The 18,999-nt window shown below is 39.2% G+C and overlaps 1 protein-coding gene across 1 annotated transcript in view; it reads left to right on the forward strand.

Annotated features, from left to right (window-relative positions):
* Positions 1-18,999, forward strand: part of MTUS2 (microtubule associated scaffold protein 2) — a 301,428-nt gene that overhangs the window by 8,566 nt on the left and 273,863 nt on the right. Inside the window, exon 2 of the mRNA XM_065830243.2 lies at positions 508-573. The gene's annotated coding sequence lies outside the window, so the exon portion shown is untranslated. The remainder of the gene's footprint in view (positions 1-507; positions 574-18,999) is intronic.

The raw sequence follows: 18,999 nt of genomic DNA on the forward strand, positions 1-18,999 counted from the left end.
CTTCATACTTCTGGGTGACCTCATCACAAGCAAATCCAGCTAAATCTTCCTGAATAGCAATACATCACCCTTACCCCATCAAAATGCGGCATAGGAACAAGGTGTCAAATAGCACAGAGCCCCTTAAAAACAGTGATCTCTATAAGTATGTTAAAACCTGACTAGGTTTAATCTGTGCTTCCTCCTCAGTTTGTGTACCTAAATTTGACCTGAGTGTTGACTTAGTCTAAAGATACTTCAGAGGAAGAGGAACAGAAAATGAGGAGTTTTTGTTTCGCAAAGCTTTTGTATCCTCTTCCTCTCTTAAGACTAGGTGCATTGCTTCATTTCACTCACTCCTAACATGGAACAGCTTATTTGTGAGTTAATGCCAGGAAATTTGGACAGGATCATAATCAGAAGAGCAGGATGTTTAATCTCGAGCACTGTGTTTACAAAAGACTTGATGCTGTCTGCCCTTGTTACCTACTCTAATTCTAATGAATCTTTTATTTGTTTTTTTTAAAGATTTCCACCCAGGGGCTGTCTTCTGGGGCACTAATGGAAGTAAAATTTGTTTTTCAAGCATTCTGGGTAAGTTTGTCTTCCATATTATTATCTGATTCGGTCTTTTAAATGTATTTCCCACCAAATAACTCTTTTGCAACTTGTCTTTGATTTTCATATTAGTGCTTGTCTATCCCATGAAGACTCTCTCTACCAACTGTATAAACAAACAATGGTGATAAAGGTGACTTCAAAACAGACCATGAGAGTCTCTTACTGGGGGGGAATTATCAAACAAATATAGGTGTTTGTTTTCCTAATGTTTCTTATTTCTGTCTGGTAGGCACATTATAAACTGAAAATATAAATATCTAAATAAATGTACTATATACCTAAATTAAATCTTGCTACTTTTTGAGGTAATATGATAATATTTGAAGATAGTCTTTCATACTTGGGAAGACATAACTTTGTAGGCTGGGAAATGACTGTGACATGGATCCTGGTAAGGTTGTGTTGCGGTGGCATGAGGTTCTGTTCAGTTATGAGCAATAACAATGCATGCTGAAGCCTCTGGGAGGTCAGCAATGATATTTTACCTGGGGTGATGTTTCAGTGGTAATCAGACTAAGGGCAGAAAGCAGATGGGATCAAAGAGAAAGCAACCTCAGGTCATTAGCAAATACATTCCCTCCATTCTGATTCTCAACGTAGGAAATCCCTTACCACGTCTGTCTCCCTCTCCAGCTCGGGCTGCGTGGCCAGTAGGGACTGGCAAGGCTGGAAAGGTGAAGCAGACGCAAGCACGGCATGATCCCAGCTTTCAAGGAATTCTTAATACGTGGAGATGCCTTTGAGGACAGTGCTTTGTGACAGGAACTGGTATGGTCAGAGGAGCCTGGGGAAAAATATCCCATCCCTCACCCAAGTCAAAAGCTGTTTTTCTGGCAGCAGTCATGCTAAGTCACAGATGATGTAGTTTTGGCTGTAAAATGGGTGAGCTGGTGTGTTACTCTCTTCTGGGTGGCACCTGCATCCTGGTTACAGTCCTGCAGCTGTCAGGGGGCTAAACCAAATGAGAGAAATCCCATGTTTATGGGCTTGCAGGTGGCATGTGATTCTCCAGCACTGTTGCCCCACACAAAAGAAGGGAAGGTGTAGTGCAGTGCACATCTCCCGCTTGAGAACATTTGCAGGACACTGCGTTGAGTGATCTGAAGGACGTACAAAAATGCCTTCTGTGCATTTCCCATATACAAATGACTTCTGGTTTAAAAGCAGTTATAACTGTTTCTGTCTCTAATTACTGGGTTGTAAGTCTTGTAACTGAGCCAGTGAGACTAAAGCTGTATGACTCTTTGGGAGGGAAGAGTTGCTGTTTGGACTCTCACAAAGAGTGTTCCTGTGTACAGCTTTCTCACTGTTGCCAATGGGACAAGATCAAAGGCTGGATGCTGGATTTGGAACTTGGTTACAGAACTGGAAGAGAGAATGAGCTGAAGTGATAAATACAGATAAATCTTGCTGAGTATTCTTAATTTTCTATATATGCCTGTGGATTTCCCAGTTCGGTCGAGGACTCTCTAGTGCTTGAATGGTGGTTATGAAAAGAACCATATCAATATAAAAAATAATGCCATTGTAAAATGTTCCAGCATTCTGTAATGACATTTAAATGAGACAAAAAAATAAAAAAGGCGGAGGAGGTAATTTCTTAGTAGTTTTCTCCAAAAGGTCATATTAAAGCGGGCCATTCCATAAGGTATGTTGTTTCACTGTTGACAGGTATTGAGTACTTGTCTGCTCAGAAAGGAAGAGAACATGGCAATGGTATTCAAAGTAAGGCCTGTGAGAAGCAGCCTAAAGTTTTTGATTCTTTATGGCTAGAGGAATTGAAAATTGAAGGCCATCATCTGGAACAAAGCTTTGTGAATCTTTGAAATGAATTTGCTGTGATAAGTGTTAGAGATGCTCAGCTTCTGAAGGGGAAAATTGTGCCAGAAGTAGGTATCAAATAGAGCAAGAAACATGGAAGGCTATTTTGGAGTTTGAGCACTTGTTGCAAACCCAAGAGAATAAAGTTTCCTGGCCTGTTCCAGTTGTCTGCGAGAATGGCATTTTCAAACCCCTGTGTTTTGTTTCAAATAGACAGGACAAAATAACGTCTGTTTTGTGGAGATAATGTGACTTTTATGTCTCTTGTACTGATCTTGGAGTACTGTGTGGGAAGATGATGGGTATACAAGAGCATCACCCTGTTTAAGAGAGATTTGTGTGAAGTTACAGTGCATTACAGTTACAGTTGTACCTGGTGGGAGGCATTCTGACACACCATGCAAATACTGTTCTGATAGGAAATATGTGTGGGGTTTTTTTGTGTGTGGGGTTTTTGTGTGTGTGTTTAAGTAATGCTAAGGAATAGGTCAAAGTGGTCTACATGGGAATTTGTGGGTCAAGAGTTTGATATAATACTTCCATATTTCTGCAAACAGCTAGTGAAATGTTGGTTTTTTTTTTTCTGCTTTCAGCTAAAAATCAGAATTCAGGGAAGTGACTTGATAATAATTTTACAGTCATCCAGTAATTTAACACTGGATCACAGTTGAAAACCCATAGAAACACTCAAGACACTTCATATTGTATCAGATGGATTAAGCACGATTCACTTAGTTCATTAAATTCCAGAGGAATTAATAATGTCTGGATCATTGTTTCCTAGGCTTATACATTTAAAGACCAGAGGGGACCACAGGAATATCTATTCTTACTGTCTGCTAAGTTCACAACAGAAAAAATGAAGCTATATCAGTAATAGTCCTTTAATTTTTCTCTATTTAGCCTATCTTCCCGAAACAGATCAAGGTTCTGATTTAAAGGGTACCAGTAGTAATGTATCTACTGTGTTGCAGGTAAACTGTTCCAGTAAATAATAAACCTTGCTTTTCAGGGCAGTCTGTAGATCTTTTTGGCTTCTAAATTTTGTACCTATTTTTTTTTCCTGCCGTACTGACAAGGAATCTGTTATCTGGACGCTGATTTTCCAATTAGTTGTCCATGTAGTTAGCAGCTTTTGAAATTCATTTACTATGAGCCATGTTGATGTAGTATGATGAATCTTTTAATTCAGGATTTTATGTATAGCATGACTTTAAATTGCTGCGTAGTGTGAAATTAGGACTAGAAATATGTCCTGTCAGCACACTACCATTATAAAATGATGATGTAACTGCATACAAATGATCAGCTTTACATGCCCAGGCCTATTTTCCATACAGCTGTGTTGATTGGTGTTAATTATGCTACTGTCTTTCAGTGCCTTATTGATTGTGTCCCATGGTAACCTTTCCCTGCTGTTGCTTACTACTGATGTCACTGCAACTGTTCAATAGGTGCTTAGGTTATTCCACTTAACCCTTTTAATTACTGCTTTGGTATTAACTCTTTCTGGTGACCAGGAAGTTCTAGCATTCCTGTGTTTCTTAAAAGCAGTTGCTGAATCAAAAGTTATTGGTTCATCTGCTCTCAACTCTTGAACACAGGGTTTTAACTGAGGGACTATTTAAAGCTCTCTCCAGTTACTGATGTCATGGGAGGTATGTCACTGTCACTTTAAGATGTGAATACAGCCTCTTGTATCTTTCTGAACACGAAGTAGAAGTAGTTGTCAAATATATGTCTTTTTCTGAATAGTTTGATAGTTTTTATCTGGAATGACTTACTGAAGTCATTGCTTGGCATTCACTTATTCTTTTTCCATTTAGGGAGGAACTCCTACTGTCATAAACTCCACCACAGCTTTTAAGTTTTTTTTGTTTTGCTTCCATAGCTTACTTGTATTTCTGCAATGTTAATTTGTATTCATTGATACCAGTGCCTTTTTTCCCCATCTGTTATGTACTCTGGGTTTGTTTTACAGGTTCCTCTGCTGCTTCTGTCACTCTCCTTAGCCAGGATTCTTCAAACAAAAAAAGCTTCCTTCCATGGCAATGATTTTTTTTTACACGTAACAAAGCATCCTTTAGCAGGTCCTCTTTATATTTTTGTGTGACCACTTCCCTCTACTCAGTTTTGGTCATGATTTTGTTTTGGGTTTGAGAAATTTTAATTCTAAAATATCTAAACAAGATTAGACATTGTTTTCCAATTGCAAAAGGAATTGGAGCATTGCCCTTTGCCTGGAGTGAGTCACAATTTTCTAGTTAAGTGGTTCACCTGTATCCAGCAGGAGTCCAATATAACATTAGCTAGAGTTGGCTTCACTTTCTTGTATTAAGCCATGAACTAGAACTTGCAGGCTTTCCCCAATTCTTACTAGTAAAGTGGTTCTTTGAGAAGAAAGTCTCTGCTACAATAAAATTCAATGTGACAATATTTTCATAGCTCCAAGGATATACACTTGAGGAGTACCTCACTCTATTCCCTTACCTCATTTGGTTGATTTCTAGCAGACTTAGCTTCTATCTCAGCTTGTCCTTTGCCAATACTCCAGATTCTGTTTTTCTCTTTGCACATGCTGTATCCATGGCTTTATCTTCTGCACACGTTTCTCTTAAGTACAGTGGTTTTTAGTGTTGATTTTTATCTTGTGTTTTTGTCTGTTACCTTCTTAACCTTTAATAGAGTTGAGCTTCCTTTTGAAAAAGGCCATTCTAATTTCTATTGAAATTGAGCACAGTCATTGCTGTTGTAAGCAAGCTTTCAGTGGAACGAATTGTTTGCCCTTTTTAAAAAAGAAGCTATTCAAATATCACCAGCACAGTGGAAGTACTGCTTTCTATTTGTAGCTCTGTAGTACATGAATCACAGTTTTTTTGACAATTCATGTTGACATGGGGGGGCTCTTACTTGTCAGTCAGACCTCCAGTCAGCAGCTCCCAGTCCACATGGCCTTTTGCAATCCTGTGGTCACTGCCAGGCTGTTCTGCAATGGTAGCAGAGGGCAGAGAAGGTAAACTTCATGAGACAGAGTTCATGCTATGGTTGGCTTTGGGGCTGGCTCTGGAGGGCAGCTGAGGCAAAGGGAAAGGACAGGAGCTGAGGTCAAAAGTTGATACCTTTTCTTCTCTTATGCTTTGTGAAAGTCAAATATACTCTTGACAAATGGTTGTTGCTCAGGTTACTAAAATTTACCTGGTTAAAACAGCATGTATGTGGAAATTGGCTTTGTACTATTTGGAGCAACTTACTTGTCAACGTATGGTCTTGCTCTGTCACCAGAACTGGCTTGCACATATACTCTCGGTGAGGGTTTGTAAGGAGCTGTATGGGCATAGGATGGCTTGTGTGAGATGGTCAAACCCAGATGGCTGAAACCTGCATCTCCCAGTACTTAGCACAAAAGTATGTGGGCACCTGATTATCCTGGGTAGAAAATCTGCACAATTGTTTACTGGATGTATTCAGGTACCTTATGGAAGTTGTACTCAGCACTGGTGAGGCCACACCTTGAACACTGTGGCTGGTTTCTGGCCTGTCCCTACAAGAAAGACGTTGACATGTGGAATGTGCCCAAATAAGAGAACAAAGCTGGTGAAGGGTCTGGAACACAAGTCTTATGAGGAGTGGTTGAGGGAACTGAGGCTGTTTAGCCTGGAGAAAAAGGCTGAGGCTGTCTACAACTACCTGAAAAGAGGTTGTAGCATGGACGGTGTTGGTGTCTTCTCCTGAGTAGCAAGTGATTGGACAAGAGGAAATGGCCTCAAGTTGCATCCAGAGAGGTTTAGATTGGATATTAAGAAAAATTTCTTCATGGAAAGGGTTGTCAGGCATTGGAGCAGGCTGCCCAGGGAAGTGGTGGAGTCACTGTCCCTGGAGGTTTTAAAAAGATGTGTAGATGTGACACTTAGGGACATGGTTTAGTGGACTTGGCAGTGTTAGGTTTATGGTTGGACTTGATGATCTTAAGGGACTTCTCCAACCTGAATGGTTCTATGGCTAAGTTACTGGTTTCCCATGTATAACCACACTATTACTGAATTTTTTTAAGTAGCAGCATCCTAGCTGGAATTGAGTCCACAAGGCAAGAATCAGCTTGTAGATGCTTTGGGACAAGAACACTGTTTTCATTCAGTGTTGTGTGGCTTTGTATGAGGGATGCTACTCCAAGCATTTTTCCAGTACAAAGATTGAGTAAAATAAAATGGAAGTATAAACAAGGGCTAAAAAATTCTGTCTACAATGACAGAATAGCAACAACTTCATAAACTCCTGGTTTAGCCTGCTTAAATAAAGTTACATGCAAAGAATCTTCTGATATGTTAATTATATTATTTATACTGTTTTTTTCTGAATTTCAAAACAAAGTGTGACCTTGATTTCAAAGTAAAACTGCATGAAAGCATGCTGTGCTTATTTTTCATAATTAATCATGTATAAGCCGATTTTATGGCAAAACAGATAAATAAGATGTCAGAATATTTGTAAAACACTTTGCTTCAAGATGTTAGTGCAGTTTGGGTCTTAGCTTTAACAAAATCCAGTAGTTCTTTCTGTTTCACTGTAGGATGAATGCAAAGCATGAAATATATATTGCAATTAAGCCCTAAATGTGCATACTGTAACTGGAGTATACATTTTGTTATAGCAGTATGTGTGCTAGAACATACCCCCCCCCCCCCCCCCAAAAAAAAAAAAACCCAAACCCTTCCTTCTCCTTCCTTTCTGTAGTGGCCTAGGGAGTTGCTACTCATCCCTAGCATCCTTGTCTATCACTCATATGCTCAGCTTGCTTGAGACACTAACTTAGTAAGCATCAATAGTTTGGGGGCTGCAGTGAAGCAAATACCCAAAGGCTTGTTCAAAGGTGGCTGCTGCTGAAACCAAGAAATGCCAACAACCTCTTGTTTGAATGTTGGGGGCTTCTGCGCCTGCTTTGGAGGCTGAAGCCAGCACTTTTCCAGAGATGACTCAGAAGATGGGATTTTCCTCCCTTCAGAAGACAAGTTTATACAGCTCTTTATCTCCAAAGGACAGAGGGTGAATTCCACACCCCCTGGTGGGGCTGCTTCCAGGGTGGGTGGATGGACACAGAAGGACCCTGATGTGGTGACCAGGTGGGTGACCTTCGCTGTGTTTTGGCAGTGCAAACTTATGGGGATGCTGTGGGGTGAGCTCAGGGGTGCAGGAGAGCCACCACCAGTGGGGTGGGTTTTTACACCCAGTGGGCCTTGGGCTCCCACCCAGCCAGGGGTTTGGTTACAGGAACATCTACCAGGACAACCAGAAAACCACACTGAGACTAAATGGGTAGAGCCATTTGACTAGTAACAAATGCCCATGAACATCATGTATGCGTGATTTTGCATAATGAGGTTAACAGCTGATGATGTGTGTATTATAACTGCTGTTAAAATCATAGAATCATAGAATGTCCTGAGTTGGAAGGGACCCACAAGGATCATTGAGTCCAACTCCTGTCCCTGCATATGACAACCCCACAGTTCACACCATGTGTCTGAGGGCATTGTCCAGTCTCTTCTTGAACACTGCCAGTCTTGAATAGGATTTACTGAATTCTACTGTAGTTTCACAGTATTATTTTATAGCTCACTTCAGTTGTCTCTCTAGCTCTGACAAGTCCTGGCATTTAGTATTCGTTACATATGCAGTATAATAGGTTTTGGCATTAGGCTGCATTTAGTGCATAAGCTAGTATTAGTTTGAGTCTTATAGCTCTTCCTCCTAAGCTGCCAAGTGGCACAGGATATAGCTCAGATGAGAGAAAACAATTTAAACTTTCTCAGTGAACCAGTTTTGTGAAGAGTTTTTTTTCTCAAATGCAGAGTTTCACACTGAAGCAGTGTGATTAAAAGCCTGTGGGGGAATCAAGCATAGGGATGGCTTTAAGGAAGATCAAGGAACCCAATGCAATTTTTCTGCAAATGATAATTAAAGAAACAGTATCCTCATTAGCATAATACACTAAATGATAAAAAGAATTGGACAGATGCCTAATCTTGAAATGCTTCTTAATTTACAAGTACATATTTTAAGAAGAAAGCAATTGGGGTCTGTTCTCTCTAGCTGCCTGAATCATCAAAACGGCTGCTTATATAACTTACTGTCTCAAACAGGAAAAGGATACACAAAAAAGTAAAGCTATGTACTCCAGGACATCATCATAGACTAATGCCTGATGCACATGTATAGGTATTTGAGCATCCACAATACTCCAGGTTTTCTGAGATTGGATGCCTACCAGACAAAATTGCACATTTGAGCATATATTCTTATCTGGAGCCATACGTGGCCCAAAGTTGTCCAAAGGCAGATACCACAAAAATGACACACTCATTTTCTGCTGATTCTTTGCTCTATTTATCAAGAAGGTGACTACTGAATTTCTTATGGTCATATTGGGCCACAGAGAAATGTATGCGAGAGCTCTATCAAGTTTAGTTTTTCTGAAGAAATTCTCAATTCTTGATAAGGGCAAAAATGACTTTCTGGTTTTAATGAAATTGTGAACTGAATGTGGCAAGGAGAAATAGGTGGCATTTATATTGATGCCTCTGTGACCTACCTATATTCTGCTCTTGTCCAATATAAGCTGCAATGGTGCAGTTTGTTTCACTTCAAATATCATCCTAGGTATGTTCTTTTACCATCACATTTATAGACTCCCAAATGGTTTTGAAGTGAAGCAAAATCTTGTGAAGTCTCAGAATTATGTTGCCTGTGGGGAGGCTCATCAGATCTCATTAGACCACGTCTACACCACTGAACGAGAGATGGGTACATGGCAGGCAGTGACTTGTGCTGCTTGGTGCGCTGTGCTCTGTGTTGGGAGTTGTTCTGCTCTTTGCAGCACTCTGCCAGTGTCTCTTCTGGACCCTGTGCAGTGCATTGTAAAACGTCATCATTACTCTGTGTGCCTTTTTTTTTTTTCACTCAAAGCTCATGAATTATAGTGAGCACCAGAGCACTTTTTATAGAGTAAAAATGAGGGTATGTGCTGTGGGCACACCGGGTCAGCAAGGAGGAGTGTTAAGAGTGCAAAAACTCACTTATCCTAGTGATGGGAAACTGGGGGAGTGTGGGGGAGCCAAACCTGATTTGATCTTGTCCATGCTGCTACCGAGTGTGGTCCCTAGTGTGAATGGTCCCCCAGACCACACTGGGGTGTTGCCAGACTGTTTAAAGAAAACTTACCTTAATTAAATGACAGTCCTTTCTTTGTCTAGTAGTGCTATAGTGTTCATCTCTGGAAGATGAGTGGGAATTACACTTTTAATAAGCTTAAGTGGATAGAGGAGGATTTTTTTTTTTCAGTAGTGAAAATGATTTCTCAGCAGGAACTGATTTTTGAATTATTCAACCTACAGCCCCAATGCAAGGTAGAGGCTGGCTGCAAATGGATGTCAGATTCTTTCAGCTGGAAGTAGCCCTCCTTTCCTCAGATCCTACAGCTTCCTTTCAGATGAAGAGCTGGTAACCACCACTTTGTGAAGGGGCTGTGGCAGCCAGAGACAAGAGAGGTATGCTGGAGTAGGCAGTCTCTACCAAAGCAGTATCCTCCCCTTTTGAAGCTTACCTATTTTCAAAAATACAAATCGCAATTTAATGTTAGATAATGAATAGAGAAAACAAAACAAAACAAAACTTCAGCTGATGAGTAACTTGACAAGGACACTCCAGAAAGTCAGAAGACCTTTCAGCCCTCTGCTGGGTGACTGCTCCACCAGCGATGGTGTGACTCTGTTGCTGGCTGGGTTTGTGTTCGCATCAAGACTGTTAAGAAACAAGGTGGATGATCTAATGCTTTAGAGTAAATATCAATACTGCTCAGAGGATGCTATGGCAGTTAACTTGTTCTGTTTCCATTTTAACCTCTGAAGTAATTTGGAGTCAAAGACATTCCTGTTTGATTTTTTTTTTTTCTAGTGGCTTAACACATCAAGCTGAACCAGATCTCTTTATATCCTCGTAATCTTTCATATGCTGAAGTAGTAACTGTGGAGCTGGAGAGTTCTGATATATAAAAGGCAGCACTATTGATCTTGGTGATATACACATTTCCACATAGGGCTTTGAACTTGTGATAGTTCTGGAGAATGAATAAATCAAGTGGTATGTGCTAGGTTGTGCATTTTTGAGGCGATGTTGTATCTTGGTCAGATCTCTAGTTGCCATCAGTGAGTTACTTACAGTAAGACAGGAGAATCCTTTCTGTTAGCCGGTCTGCATGCTGGTAGCACTCCAGATATTCAAAATTCAGCACTGCAGTCTGTAGAGCTCTGCAGACTTTCCTGGAGTTTTCAATGCGTGCATCCCTGTTCTCCACTTACTGTGCCCGTGGCTGCTGAGCTGGGCATGGGGTGCAGGATGGAGGGTGACCCTTCCTCCTCCATCTCAAGGACTTTGGGATCCAGTGAGGCCCTGTGCTGACATTTCATCTGAATTTCTTAACTAGATGGGAAAGATGAGGACAGAGCAGCATGGAGCTGTTGCCCTGCTGGGGGTGGGATGTAGTGGGAGGGCAGCCCCGGGTCTGGGGATTCTGTTCTTCCCAAAATAGCTTGTTTTCATCTTTTCACCTAGTTAGTGTTCATGGAGAGATTGCTATGGCTTGTGTATGCTATAAGGACCAAATTTGAAAGTGTCTTTCTCAGTTTCTGTTTTCCTGGTAGATTTTAGTGATATGCCTTGCAATCCTACTATTTTTTCCTGTGAGTGTCCAGCTATTTCATGAATTTTTTTAGTGCCTGACTTGCACGTTATTTATGTATACGTGTATTAGCTTTTTCTAATCTTTACAGTCTGATGGGAAAAAAGCTAGGAAAAAAAAAAGGCAACTTCCCTCCAAGGCTGAGCTAACACTTGAAAGAGTTAATAAATAAATAAATGTATTATGTATTTTAATTTATTTTTAATGGTGAGGTTTTGGAGGAATGACTCATAATTTTTGAATTAGTGTTTTTCAAAGTTAGATTTGTTCTACTCACATTTGTTTTAATGACTTTTACAAGTAAATAAATGTAGACTCAGATTTTTTTTTTTTTTCCCCTGCTGAAAGTAAATGGGATTGTAGTCTGGCATTTATTTTTTTTTCTAACATTCAAATAATTCTTGTCAGATCTCATCTGTTTACATTTGAGCTGCAGTTACGGATTTGTCTGTGTTCCTCTGTTGGGATTCATCACTCCAGTACCTAAGAAGTTTCCCAGAAAAAAACCTCAGCAATGATCCTCTTCTTGCCTCTCAGGGGTTTTAATTTTTTTCCCTTTAATATCTTCATATTATATCACTGAATACTGGGATACAATTCTTCATAATAATTTTTACTGTCTGAAAAAGAAACTCGCCAGGTTTAACTCTATTGTGAACCTTTTATTCACCCAAACGTTACTTCTGGTGTGAACAGTTACCACATATAAAGATGTCTGTAAAGGAAAGATTCAGGCTGCTTCTTGCTTAAGTTAATTTAACTATTAAGGTAGGCAAAGGAGGTCTCCACTACAAGAATAAACTATTAAAAAAATAACTGTAGGAATCTTGGAGCATGTCCTCCATTTTCTGATTTGCAAGAGCATTCTTGTTTTTCTGTCTGCCCCTGCTGCTTCTTAAGAATTGGTTCCTGTAAATTTCAGAATTTATTAATTTGACTTATACGTAAAAATGCTGTTTCTATGGAGTTACAAGTGTGCTTTGCATGCTGGTTCCATAGAAAGTAGAAGAAAAGTAAACAGTTGTTCCACTTCTCAATATGTGAAAGATCAAGAGTACATTAAGAGCTTTTATTTAAAACTAAAGGAAAAAAGAGAGTCTGTCTCTCAAATTCTCCTGAAGAATATATTTGGATATTTGCCTCTTCAGACTTTTTTCAATGGGTGAAGCCTGAGTATAGGTGTATAGTTAGCTTTAGAATGTATATTTTTCTCAGTTTTAACTCATAAGGGTAATATAAATATCTCATATACTTAGAGGTCTGTGCTACTTCTAGATTAGAATAGGGTATAGGAAATAATGAACCTGCTACAGTTTTTAAGTAAACCTACATTATTCTATTGTTTCTGTGAATACGTGTCCCACTTGTACTAAATTTCAAAGACTACTTTGCTAAAATTTCCTGGGCAATTGCCTTGGCATCTGTTAATTTAATTCCCATATAGTACTGTAATAGGGTATAAATTAGAACTCTGGGGACTACTGATAATGTTCAGTGAAGATGGAACTTTGAAGGATATGAAAGGGTTTGCTTTGCTCATATTGCAAGTGGTGACAGGGGTAGAATGAAGTTTGGGGGAGTAGGTGAAGAACACTAAGATTTTTTTCCCACATCAAACTTGACCCCAAATGTGAAAAATTTCTTTGCACAATTTTTTTCCCTGTGTCATACAAATGATTGAAAATGATGTGATAATGAGTTGACTGTCACCATCTTCTGCACCCTGAAAATCAGGAACCAAGTTTTTCTTTTGTAAGTCTGTCTCCTGATCTCCCTAAATTAATTTACCCATTCCCTCGGTCTCACCTGCTAATTCCTGGCCTGACTGCTTTGCCCTTCTCAGTTACTTTACTATTAGTAAAAATCTTTTGGATCTGTTTTTGTTTGCTTGTTTGTGTTTTGTTGGTTTTTTTTTTTTTTCACTCCTTCAGGTGGGCAAAAAGGAAGACTATGGTGAGAATTAGGAAATGTCATGTTGCCAAAAGGCTTATCTCCTAATTAGAAGAGAACAAGACAAACTATAATGGAGCATGCATAGATTCATACTGAGATGCCTTGAAAATAATGTTTTGGTTCAGTTAGGACCTGAAATAGTGTCGGGTGGTATCATAGCCACGCAAGTCTGGATACAGGCAAGAGGGAGAGGGAAAACTTACCTTTTGGTAAAGGAAGAAGAATATAACTTTCAGATTTTTTTTTACCACTATTAATGCCATACCTACCACATTTTCTTCCTCAACTTTTTCAGCTTTTTTGCTTGAAAAAATCAAATGTTCTCAAATTTAAGTTCCTACTGTTGACACTGCACTTCACATGAAATCCATTTTATTTGGAAACATGCTGCAGTTTTTGCCCAGCTATAGCTTATAAATCCATTCTCTCTTCTTCATCCTTGGGATGGGGTTTTCATTTAATTTTCTGACTGGGACTGACCTGGTTTGATGACGTGGCAGCAACAGCAGAAAGTGCTTATCCTCAGTCCTGAAACCCTTCACATCTTCACCTGATCCTTGGCCAGGTTGATGCCTTGCTCATCAACCACTTGTATGTGCCGCCCACAGCACATTTATTTTTGTGTTACACTTCACTGCTTGTATCTCTAGAGATTGTCAACTGGTGAAGCTGAGTAAGAATACTGGTAAAAACAGTTTTGCTGTGTAATAAGTTTTGAGCTTGATCAACAGTGATGGGTCAGTTATATTTTTTTTCTTTTGTAATTCTGTAGAAAATCACTAGCAAGGAAGTTAGAAAATTTGGTTTTCTGTCCTTTGACACAAGCCTTTCCTGGTAATAACAAATCTCTTATCTAAGATGAATGGCCCATTAAATGAATCATATGGATTGATTTCAGCATTTTGGACTTTCGGGATTAAGTATATCACAATAGAACATTGGTCATGAGTAAGCGAGAAAGCTGCTTGGGGCTTGGATGTCTTCTCACACTTTGCACTGAGGCAGCTCCAGCAACTTACTGTGATGTTACACCTGAGCTATAGCATTCAGGTATGGACACCTGATTTACCAGGGCAAGGGTCTTTTATTTGAGACTTCGAAGTCCCTTGGAGTTGGTGCTGCTCTTTTCAGAATATGTGGTTGCTAACACATGATTTGAGGATGTTATAAGGAGGTTCCTTTTCCTGAACGCCTCCTGAAGTGTGCTACAGTCATCCTTTAGAGCTGACATGTTGCTTTTAATGCAGGAGAGTGACTACACCCCTGTGAGACAACAGAGCAAGGCAGAGCTTCCTCTTTGCCTTTAATTGACTAAAACTATAAATAGCTGCTCATCACTAGAGAAATCAGTTGGTATCCATTCCTAGTGCAAAAGCTGAGCCTTGCATATTAGTCTGCAAACCCAAACCCTCTTCCAGACACCATTTCCTTTATCTGGTCCCATAGTCAATAATGGAACAACCTGTCTTCTGTAGAGCAATAAAGTATATGCATTTAATCATCAAAGTAAGGTGGAAGAGTTTATGCAATCTTTATGTTGTTGCTGTAATAAGAATATGTGCTCTATGAAATATCTTTAGAGATCACATGTGGTCTTTTTCTCTGCTGAGAAGTCACCTTCCCACAGATCTAGCAAAACTGCAATCTCTGCTGCTTATTAACTTTCATATTCTAAGAGTTCATCTCGAGTGCTCACTTTTGCAAGGCCAGAGAAAATTGCTTGAGACATGCAGAAGAGTGAATATAAAAACATCCCTGATCACATGCAACGTGTAACCCTCTTATTCGATATCAGTGATAAGCAGAGCCTTGATCTGTGTATGCTATGGTCCTTTTTGTAGTCAGGATATGCTGTTAGCATAGTGACTAATGCCTCCCTTCCCAGCTACATGAATGCTTCTTATTTGCACAACTTCAACTCTTCATTCTTGCTGATCATTCAGCAGACTGGCTGCTGGCATGTCCCAGCTCTGCAGATTGCAGGAGGGTGCTGTGAATGACATGCATCATTACACAGGCTGTGGCCTTGGCTGCTGGGAATTGTGTAGAAATAACATTAAAAAATACCTGGCTTACCAAGTCTGAAAAACACAGAACTGAACAATTCACACTGGTTAACTATTAGCGTCAGAGTGTCTTTGGGCATGATGCTAAGCCACAGTAGGTGTAGGGAGTAAAATGAAATCTATTAGCAATGTTGTAGGTTTGTTATAGCTAATCTAGCCTAAGTGTGTAAGAGAATCCTTGGAAGCTTCAACTGTGTCTTAGAATGGTATTTATCACTTGTTTTCATACATAGTTTAATGAAACAATCAGTACAGTATGATCACAAGGGTGGTTTGAATATAAGTGGAAATATAGAAGGGAAGGTATGAAACTGAGGTTAGAGAAAACAAACCAAGGATAATAATTAGATGAGAAGATTGGAAGGAGACTAAGGGATGGGAGGAAGTAAAATCTGGGAACCAATAGAAGCTTTCAAAGAGGAATGTGGAATGGTCTGCAGTACATTAGAGATACTGACCAACATAGGCTTTATCTCAATGGTGTATGTTGTAAAATCAGAAGTGGAGAGCAGGAAATCATCTCAAGACATAATCTTCTATACTTTTCCTCAGGGCAGGATCATGTGCACACTTTAAAATGTTGCTGACCCACTTTCATGTGCACTTGAAAAGAATGCATGACACTCATTAATTGCATGGGTACTCTTTTTGACTGGCTCTGCTCAGGCATCTGAAAATATTTAATTGATACCAAGCATGACTGGAGGTTGAATTCAGGTACTACTAGAATAGTTCCCTCAGTACAAGTAACATGTACTAGTATTAGAACTGGAAACCCGTACTTCAGGGGAAAATCTCTCTATGCTGCTGGGAGCAATTTTAGCTTCAATGACAATATAAATGAACCAAAGTTGGTTTTGTTGCAGGACACTTTGGATTTTAGCATCCACAGAATTGACAAGGGGAGGTAGCTAGAGAGGAGGACATTAGTAACTAGAGCATCTCCGTGTGTTTGGAAGTTTTGGGTCTCACCAGAGATCTGCTACTGATGTGATTGACCACCATTTGTGAGGTTGGTGGACATCCCCATGCTCCTGTTTCCCCACTTGTGCCATGTTTGAGTTATTGGTCCTTAAAGCTAGAGCTAGAACAAGAAGTTCCATGCTTCTAAATACAGGAAACTATACAGCATGTCCAAATAAGAGTATCAGCAAAGATAAGGGTGGGAAAGCTAAGCTGTTTATGAACTAACTGGAATGCTTCTACTGTGTTCAGTCAATTTTAGAGAACTTGTTTAAGAGCACTGGGAGCTCTGCTTCTCCCTGCTTTCTAACACAAAAACAATGGGACATTCTCTGAAATTCAAAGTTGGCAAATCCACACTGATTCAGGAAGAAAAATTCCTTTAAAAGAGCAGATAAAACTGTAGCATTCATCAACTGTACCACATACATGAAGCACTGTACATTAAAAAGCTGTAGAATTAAAACCAGATTTATGGATTTCAAGATGTCAGATTTATGCTAATGATCACAAAACTAGCAGAATAACTAATGGAAAACTTGGTTTCTGCTGGGCTTGTGTATCATAACTCAGCTAAAAAGTGAGCTAGTCATACTAAACCCTTATGCATCAGATGAGCCACATGTGGCAGAGCTCTTAGTGATGCTGTAAATGCTGGGGAAACATCAGTACAGATGCACCTTATTGGATGACATGCAGATTCCATGCAAAGGAGAGAAATCTTGATGAATAGATTAATTCTTTGGAGTCTCATACTTTTTCAGTTACAGCCTTCCTGTCATTAAGGAAAATCTCTTTCCCATGAAGACGTTGTTGTCACATGAAGTTAAATTTTACTTTACAGCCTTTTCTCAGCCTTTCTTTACAGAGCTTTCATTCCTCTCCCTGGTCATTGACTGTCACAAAACTTGTGGGAATTCAACTCTTCTGTCGAAGTTGGTTCTGTAGTGGGAATTATATATATAGATATTAGAGGAAAACTGATTCTGATAGTGGTCTTACCTTGTGGCATGTGTGGTCTGTGGTACACAACTGTATTATTTGGATGCTTTCATATTAGACAAAAAAGGGTTAACTGCAGGTCTATTTAGATAAAAGATGGTTATTTCTGAAGCAAATCAGTGATGTTTTTCTAGAAGCTGTGATTAAAAACAACACGCTTTAAAATGCAGATCTTGGTGACACAGAAGTTCTTGTTAAATGAAGAAAGCATTTCAGATTTTTATTTCTAGTTCTGTTGCTTCTGTTCTGGTGAGCTGGCCAGATTCATGGTGTTTCTGTTGTGTCTGATTTCATACTGAAATGATTCTTGGGAATATCTCTTTTTTTGGTGTGGTCAAGACAGGTTTTTATTTGTTGTTGTTGCTGGCTTGACTGATAAGGAGCCAGTATTTGTTTCCTAGAGGAAAACTGAGTGTCCTCTCTTTTGCTGACTCGGTGGTCTTTATGCAAGACTGAAGTTTGTGACAGTTCAGGTGGAAGTGTCCCTTGCATTAAAACTATACTGGCAAATAAGTTGTATGTGTATTGTTGCCTCCAAGAAAATTCCCAGTTGGTTATCAAAAGTGTTTATTCCTGGTAGATAAAAAGCTTAAGACAGTTTTTTAACTTGGAGTGATGGTGAGGAAGATTATAGATGTCCAAGGCAGGTTTTTAGCTGTTAAAGTAGTCAGCAACCAAATCATAGTAGAAGAATAAAACATATTTAAGAATTATTCGCAAATAAAATAATTCTTCAAACAATTTTGCAAAACAAAACCAGGACAGTAAATTGTACTAAACATGTCTTAAAAGTTGGACTCAAGTTCACCTTTATTTCAAAAAATTCAAATGTCGAACCTTAGATAAAGTATTATGTAGCAGGGAGGCCTACTGTGTTTGCTTTTTGGTGTTTCTAACCAGAAATAGCTCATAATAATGGGAATTCAATTAAAAGAAGTCCATCTGCTACTGCTCTTGTTTTCTTACCCATCATTTATATGGTAAATATCAAACCATAAATGCTGCAACTGTGTACCCCCCTTTGACAAAAAAAAAGTGATAACTTTTCACCTTATTGTGAAAGCAGTGCAAAACACACACAAAAATAGGTCTGAAATAATCAGCTACTTTATGCAAAAGAATTATTTTCAATGGACTGCCAAAAAACTCCTCACTTAGCTTCTGGTCGCACATTTACCTGCTTTTCAAACTTACTGCTTAATTGACTTTAAAGGAGGTAACCATAGCTGATATAAATATTTTTAAAAGGGGCAGTTTACACCGTATAAGTTTTTCAAACACATTTTTTATTTTAATGGTCCACATATACTTCCTGTTTAATGAGTTTGGGAAGCTTTAATCTAAGCTACAGTGGGTTGCCCTAGTGCTACTACCTAAGCACTTTCATGCAACATTGGTTCTTGTCTAACAAGACAACATAATCAGAAAAATGAGCAGTAATTTTTAGAAAAAAAATAATTTATGTCCTGAAAAACAGCCAATAAATGTGTCTGACGACTGTTTCTGGGCAAAAATTGTTTAAAGCTAGCCATTGGTATTGCAGTTGTTTGCATCAAATTTAAGTTTCCCTTTATATCTCTACTGTTTTATCTTTTTGAACCTAAGGTTTTTATTTTTCAGTCCTATTAGAAGCCATTTATTTTATGTTGTTGAGTTTTCCTACAATGACAAACATGCTATTTTTACTGATTTTTCCAGAGTAGCTGGGACAAATGAAGGGGGATGAAAATATAGTAGGTTTTGCCTGAACCACCACAGTATTATGGTGAGCTACAGGTATGTCTCTGTTAGCAAAAAGCACTGCCAGGCCCTGGGGAGAGGCTGTCTGCCTGCACGGGGGAACTGCTGGAGCGATCCCTGGCC

The sequence above is a fragment of the Patagioenas fasciata genome, chromosome 1 (assembly GCF_037038585.1).
Source record: "Patagioenas fasciata isolate bPatFas1 chromosome 1, bPatFas1.hap1, whole genome shotgun sequence".
NCBI classification, from domain to species: Eukaryota; Metazoa; Chordata; class Aves; order Columbiformes; family Columbidae; genus Patagioenas; species Patagioenas fasciata.